The following is a 7,500-nucleotide window of genomic DNA, read 5'->3' on the forward strand; positions in this document are numbered from 1 at the left end:
AAGGGGAGGTGGGGAGAGGGGGGAGGGGAAGGGGAGGTGGGGAGGGGGAGGTGGGGAGAGGGGAAGGGGGAGGTGGGGAGAGGGAGGGGGGAGGTGGGGAGAGGGAGAGGGGGAGGTGGGGAGAGGGAGAGGGGGAGGTGGGGAGAGGGGGGAGAGGGGGAGAGAGGGGGAGGGGGGGAAGGGGAGGTGGGGAGAGGAGGTAGGGGAGGTGGGGAAGGGGGAAGTGGGGAGAGGGGGGAGGGGGAGGGGGAGGTGGGGAGAGGGGAAGGGGAAGGGGGAGGTGGGGAGAGGGAAAGGGGGAAGGGGAGGTGGGGAGAGGGGGAAGGGTGGAGGGGAGGTGGGGAAAGAGGGGGAGAGAGGGGGAGGTGGGGAGAGGGGGAGGGAATGAGGGTTTTGGGGGATGTAGATATGCATATTTTTTTTTTTTCTTTTTTTTTTCTTATTCCTTTCTTTTTTCTTTTTTCTGTCTTTCCTTCAATCTTTTTCTTTTTTCTGTCTTTCCTTCAATCTTTTTCTTTTTTCTGTCTTTCCTTCAATCTTTTTTTTCTGTCTTTCCTTCAATCTTTTTCTTTTTTTCTGTCTTTCCTTCAATCTTTTCTTTTTTTCTGTCTTTCCTTCAATCTTTTTCGTTTTTTCTGTCTTTCCTTCAATCTTTTCTTTTTTTTCTGTCTTTCCTTCAATCTTTTTCTTTTTTCTGTCTTTCCTTCAATCTTTTCTTTTTTTCTGTCTTTCCTTCAATCTTTTCTTTTTTTCTGTCTTTCCTTCAATCTTTTATTTTCTTCTGTCTTTCCTTCAATCTTTTTCTTTTTTTCTGTCTTTCCTTCAATCTTTTTCTTTTTTCTGTCTTTCCTTCAATCTTTTTCTTTTTTCTGTCTTTCCTTCAATCTTTTTCTTTTTTTCTGTCTTTCCTTCAATCTTTTCTTTTTTTCTGTCTTTCCTTCAATCTTTTTTTTCTGTCTTTCCTTCAGTCTTTTTCTTTTTTCTGTCTTTCCTTCAATCTTTTCTTTTTTTCTGTCTTTCCTTCAATCTTTTTTTTTCTGTCTTTCCTTCAGTCTTTTTCTTTTTTCTGTCTTTCCTTCAATCTTTTTCTTTTTTTCTGTCTTTCCTTCAATCTTTTCTTTTCTTCTGTCTTTCCTTCAATCTTTTTTTTCTGTCTTTCCTTCAATCTTTTTCTTTTTTTCTGTCTTTCCTTCAATCTTTTTCTTTTTTTCTGTCTTTCCTTCAATCTTTTTCTTTTTTCTGTCTTTCCTTCAATCTTTTTCTTTTTTTATGTCTTTCCTTCAATCTTTTCTTTTTTCTGTCTTTCCTTCAATCTTTTTTTTTCTGTCTTTCCTTCAATCTTTTCTTTTTTTCTGTCTTTCCTTCAATCTTTTTTTTTCTGTCTTTCCTTCAATCTTTTTCTTTTTTCTGTCTTTCCTTCAATCTTTTTCTTTTTTCTGTCTTTCCTTCAATCTTTTTCTTTTTTCTGTCTTTCCTTCAATCTTTTTCTTTTTTCTGTCTTTCCTTCAATCTTTTTCTTTTTTCTGTCTTTCCTTCAATCTTTTCTTTTTTTCTGTCTTTCCTTCAATCTTTTCTTTTTTCTGTCTTTCCTTCAATCTTTTCTTTTTTTCTGTCTTTCCTTCAATCTTTTTCTTTTTTTCTGTCTTTCCTTCAATCTTTTTCTTTTTCTGTCTTTCCTTCAATCTTTTTTTTCTGTCTTTCCTTCAATCTTTTTCTTTTTTCTGTCTTTCCTTCAAACTTTTCTTTTTTCTGTCTTTCCTTCAATCTTTTTCTTTTTCTGTCTTTCCTTCAATCTTTTTCTTTTCTTCTGTCTTTCCTTCAATCTTTTCTTTTTTTCTGTCTTTCCTTCAATCTTTTCTTTTTTTCTGTCTTTCCTTCAATCTTTTCTTTTCTTCTGTCTTTCCTTCAATCTTTTTCTTTTTTTCTGTCTTTCCTTCAATCTTTTTCTTTTTTTCTGTCTTTCCGTCAATCTTTTTCTTTTTTTCTGTCTTTCCTTCAATCTTTTTCTTTTTTCTGTCTTTCCTTCAATCTTTTTCTTTTTTTCTGTCTTTCCTTCAATCTTTTTCTTTTTTTCTGTCTTTCCTTCAATCTTTTTCTTTTTTCTGTCTTTCCTTCAATCTTTTTCTTTTTTCTGTCTTTCCTTCAATCTTTTTTTTTCTGTCTTTCCTTCAATCTTTTTTTTCTGTCTTTCCTTCAATCTTTTTCTTTTTTCTGTCTTTCCTTCAATCTTTTCTTTTTTTCTGTCTTTCCTTCAATCTTTTTCTTTTTTCTGTCTTTCCTTCAATCTTTTCTTTTTTTCTGTCTTTCCTTCAATCTTTTTCTTTTTTTCTGTCTTTCCTTCAATCTTTTTCTTTTTTCTTTCTTTCCTTCAATCTTTTTCTTTTTTTCTGTCTTTCCTTCAATCTTTTTCTTTTTTCTGTCTTTCCTTCAATCTTTTTCTATTTTTTCTGTCTTTCCTTCAATCTTTTTCTTTTTTCTGTCCATCCTTCAATCTTTTTCTTTTTTCTGTCTTTCCTTCAATCTTTTTCTTTTTTCTGTCTTTCCTTCAATCTTTTCTTTTTTTCTGTCTTTCCTTCAATCTTTTTCTTTTTTCTGTCTTTCCTTCAATCTTTTCTTTTTTTCTGTCTTTCCTTCAATCTTTTTCTTTTTTTCTGTCTTTCCTTCAATCTTTTTCTTTTTTCTGTCTTTCCTTCAATCTTTTCTTTTTTTCTGTCTTTCCTTCAATCTTTTCTTTTTTTCTGTCTTTCCTTCAATCTTTTTCTTTTTTTCTGCCTTTCCTTCAATCTTTTCTTTTTTTCTGTCTTCTTCAATCTTTTTCTTTTTTCTGTCTTTCCTTCAGTCTTTTTCTTTTTTTCTGTCTTTCCTTCAATCTTTTTCTTTTTTCTGTCTTTCCTTCAATCTTTTTATTTATTCTGTCTTTCCTTCAATCTTTTTTTTCTGTCTTTCCTTCAATCTTTTTCTTTTTTTCTGTCTTTCCTTCAATCTTTTTCTTTTTTTCTGTCTTTCCTTCAATCTTTTCTTTTTTTCTGTCTTTCCTTCAATCTTTTTCTTTTTTTCTGTCTTTCCTTTAATCTTTTTCTTTTTTCTGTCTTTCCTTCAATCTTTTCTTTTTTCTGTCTTTCCTTCAATCTTTTTTTGTCTTTCCTTCAATCTTTTTCTTTTTTTCTGTCTTTCCTTTAATCTTTTTCTTTTTTCTGTCTTTCCTTCAATCTTTTCTTTTTTTCTGTCTTTCCTTCAATCTTTTTCTTTTTTTCTGTCTTTCCTTCAATCTTTTTCTTTTTTTCTGTCTTTCCTTCAATCTTTTCTTTTTTTCTGTCTTTCCTTCAATTTATTTGATTTTTTCTGTCTTTCCTTCAATCTTTTTCTTTTTTTCTGTCTTTCCTTTAATCTTTTTCTTTTTTTCTGTCTTTCCTTCAATCTTTTTCTTTTTTCTGTCTTTCCTTCAATCTTTTTCTTTTTTCTGTCTTTCCTTCAATCTTTTCTTTTTTTCAGTCTTTCCTTCAATCTTTTCTTTTTTCTGTCTTTCCTTCAATCTTTTTCTTTTTTCTGTCTTTCCTTCAATCTTTTTATTTTTTCTGTCTTTCCGTCAATCTTTTTCTTTTTCTGTCTTTCCTTCAATCTTTTTTTCTGTCTTTCCTTCAATCTTTTTCTTTTTTTCTGTCTTTCCTTCAATCTTTTTCTTTTTTTCTGTCTTTCCTTCAATCTTTTTCTTTTTCTGTCTTTCCTTTAATCTTTTTTTCTGTCTTTCCTTCAATCTTTTTCTTTTTTCTGTCTTTCCTTCAATCTTTTTCTTTTTTTCTGTCTTTCCTTCAATCTTTTCTTTTTTCTGTCTTTCCTTCAATCTTTTCTTTTTTCTGTCTTTCCTTCTATCTTTTTCTTTTTTTCTGTCTTTCCTTCAATCTTTTTCTTTTTTTCTGTCTTTCCTTCAATCTTTTCTTTTTTTCTGTCTTTCCTTCAATCTTTTCTTTTTTTCTGTCTTTCCTTCAATCTTTTTCTTTTTTTCTGTCTTTCCTTCAATCTTTTCTTTTTTTCTGTCTTTCCTTCAATCTTTTTCTTTTTTTCTGTCTTTCCTTCAATCTTTTCTTTTTTTCTGTCTTTCCTTCAATCTTTTCTTTTTTTCTGTCTTTCCTTCAATCTTTTCTTTTTTTCTGTCTTTCCTTCAATCTTTTCTTTTTTTCTGTCTTTCCTTCAATCTTTTCTTTTTTCTGTCTTTCCTTCAATCTTTTTCTTTTTTTCTGTCTTTCCTTCAATCTTTTCTTTTTTCTGTCTTTCCTTCAATCTTTTCTTTTTTCTGTCTTTCCTTCAATCTTTTCTTTTTTCTGTCTTTCCTTCAATCTTTTTCTTTTTTTCTGTCTTTCCTTCAATCTTTTCTTTTTTCTGTCTTTCCTTCAATCTTTTTCTTTTTTTCTGTCTTTCCTTCAATCTTTTTCTTTTTTTCTGTCTTTCCTTCAATCTTTTCTTTTTTTCTGTCTTTCCTTCAATCTTTTCTTTTTTTCTGTCTTTCCTTCAATCTTTTTCTTTTTTTCTGTCTTTCCTTCAATCTTTTCTTTTTTTCTGTCTTTCCTTCAATCTTTTTCTTTTTTTCTGTCTTTCCTTCAGTCTTTTTCTTTTCTTCTGTCTTTCCTTCAATCTTTTCTTTTTTTCTGTCTTTCCTTCAATCTTTTCTTTTTTTCTGTCTTTCCTTCAATCTTTTCTTTTTTTTTGTCTTTCCTTCAATCTTTTTCTTTTTTTCTGTCTTTCCTTCAATCTTTTTCTTTTTTCTGTCTTTCCTTCAATCTTTTTCTTTTTTCTGTCTTTCCTTCAATCTTTTTCTTTTTTTCTGTCTTTCCTTCAATCTTTTCTTTTTTTCTGTCTTTCCTTCAATCTTTTCTTTTTTCTGTCTTTCCTTCAATCTTTTTCTTTTTTTCTGTCTTTCCTTCAATCTTTTTCTTTTTTTGTCTTTCCTTCAATCTTTTTCTTTTTTTCTCTTTCCTTCAGTCTTTTTCTTTTTTCTGTCTTTCCTTCAATCTTTTTTTTCTGTCTTTCCTTCAATCTTTTTCTTTTTTTCTCTTTCCTTCAATCTTTTCTTTTCTTCTGTCTTTCCTTCAATCTTTTTCTTTTTTCTGTCTTTCCTTCAATCTTTTCTTTTTTTCTGTCTTTCCTTCAATCTTTTCTTTTTTTCTGTCTTTCCTTCAATCTTTTCTTTTTTTCTCTTTCCTTCAGTCTTTTTCTTTTTTCTGTCTTTCCTTCAATCTTTTTTTTCTGTCTTTCCTTCAATCTTTTTCTTTTTTTCTCTTTCCTTCAATCTTTTCTTTTCTTCTGTCTTTCCTTCAATCTTTTTCTTTTTTCTGTCTTTCCTTCAATCTTTTCTTTTTTTCTGTCTTTCCTTCAATCTTTTCTTTTTTTCTGTCTTTCCTTCAATCTTTTCTTTTTTCTGTCTTTCCTTCAATCTTTTTCTTTTTTCTGTCTTTCCTTCAATCTTTTTCTTTTTTTCTGTCTTTCCTTCAATCTTTTTTTCTGTCTTTCCTTCAATCTTTTTCTTTTTTTCTGTCTTTCCTTCAATCTTTTTCTTTTTTTCTGTCTTTCCTTCAATCTTTTTCTTTTTTTCTGTCTTTCCTTCAATCTTTTTCTTTTTCTGTCTTTCCTTCAATCTTTTTCTTTTTTTCTGTCTTTCCTTCAATCTTTTTCTTTTTTTTCTGTCTTTCCTTCAATCTTTTTCTTTTTTTTCTGTCTTTCCTTCAATCTTTTTCTTTTTCTGTCTTTCCTTCAATCTTTTTCTTTTTTTCTGTCTTTCCTTCAATCTTTTCTTTTCTTCTGTCTTTCCTTCAATCTTTTTCTTTTTTTCTGTCTTTCCTTCAATCTTTTCTTTTTTTCTGTCTTTCCTTCAATCTTTTTCTTTTTTTCTGTCTTTCCTTCAATCTTTTCTTTTTTTCTGTCTTTCCTTCAATCTTTTTCTTTTTTTCTGTCTTTCCTTCAATCTTTTTCTTTTTTCTGTCCATCCTTCAATCTTTTTCTTTTTTTCTGTCTTTCCTTCAATCTTTTTATTTTTTCTGTCTTTCCTTCAATCTTTTTCTTTTTTTCTCTTTCCTTCAATCTTTTCTTTTTTTCTGTCTTTCCTTCAATCTTTTTCTTTTTTCTGTCTTTCCTTCAATCTTTTCTTTTTTTCTGTCTTTCCTTCAATCTTTTTCTTTTTTTGTCTTTCCTTCAATCTTTTTCTTTTTTTCTGTCTTTCCTTCAATCTTTTTCTTTTTTTCTTGTTTTATCCTTATCTTTTTTCTTTTATCTTTCTTTGTTATTTTTTCTTTTTTTCTTTTATCTTTCTTTTTCTCTTTTCTTTCTCTTTTTTCTTGTTTTTCTTTTATCTTTCTTTCTTCTCTTTTCTTTTTCTTTTCTTTCTTTCTTATGGGATTGGGTAACTGAAGGTGGAAGCGTTTAGGTCCAAAAAGTGTTGGGTATGTTGGATAATTTCAATATTTCAAGACATGGTTGTGTGTACTTTGGATACGAGTACGCACAAGGATGTCTGACACACAGTCTTTCTCTCGTCACACACAGACATACACATGCAGAGAGAGAGAGGGAGAGGGAGAGAGAGAGAGAGAGAGAGAGAGAGAGAGAGAGAGAGAGAGAGAGAGAGAGAGAGAGAGAGAGAGAGAGAGAAAAGGACAGAGACTGAGAGAGAGAGAGAGAGACAGACGCGAGAGAGAGAGAGACAGACAGACAGACAGAGACAGAGACAGAGAGACTGAGAGGAAAAACAGAGAGACAGAGAAAAAGACAGAGGGACTGAGAGAGAGAAGAGAGAGAGACAGAGACAGACCCCAGAGAGAGAGACAGACAGACAGACAGACACAGAGACAGAGAGAGACAGGGAGAGACAGAGACAGAGAGACTGAGAGGAAAAACAGAGAGGCAGAGAAAAAGACAGAGGGAATGAGAGAGAGAAGAGAGAGAGAGAGAGGCAGAGACAGACCCCAGAGAGAGAGACAGACAGACAGACAGACACATAGACAGAGAGAGACAGGGAGAGATAGAGACAGAGAGACTGAGAGGAAAAACAGAGAGACAGAGAAAAAGACAGAGGGACTGAGAGAGAGAAGAGAGAGAGAGAGAGGCAGAGACAGACCCCAGAGAGAGAGAGACAGACAGAGACAGGGAGAGATAGAGACAGAGAGACTGAGAGGAAAAACAGAGAGACAGAGAAAAAGACAGAGGGACAGAGAGAGAGAAGAGAGAGAGCCAGAGACAGAGACAGACCCCAGAGAGAGAGAGACAGAGACAGACCCCAGAGAGAGAGAGACAGAGACAGAGACAGGCCCCAGAGAGAGAGAGAGACAGAGACAGAGAGAGGCCCCAGAGAGAGACAGACAGACAGACAGAGACAGACAGAGATAGAGACAGAGAGACAGAGAAAAAGAGAAAAAGACAGAGGGACAGAGAGAGAGAGAGGCAGAGACAGACCCCAGAGAGAGCGAGAGCGAGCACCGGAGAGCGCGAGCGAGGTCTAACGCCTTCCCTTCT

General features: G+C 32.9%; 1 protein-coding gene across 1 annotated transcript in view; it reads left to right on the forward strand.

Annotated features, from left to right (window-relative positions):
* The window catches only part of LOC138860410 (AT-rich binding protein-like), a 13,540-nt gene that overhangs the window by 5,364 nt on the left and 676 nt on the right, over window positions 1-7,500 (forward strand). The window lies entirely within an intron of this gene.

Source organism: Penaeus vannamei, chromosome 41 (assembly GCF_042767895.1).
Source record: "Penaeus vannamei isolate JL-2024 chromosome 41, ASM4276789v1, whole genome shotgun sequence".
Taxonomy (NCBI): Eukaryota; Metazoa; Arthropoda; class Malacostraca; order Decapoda; family Penaeidae; genus Penaeus; species Penaeus vannamei.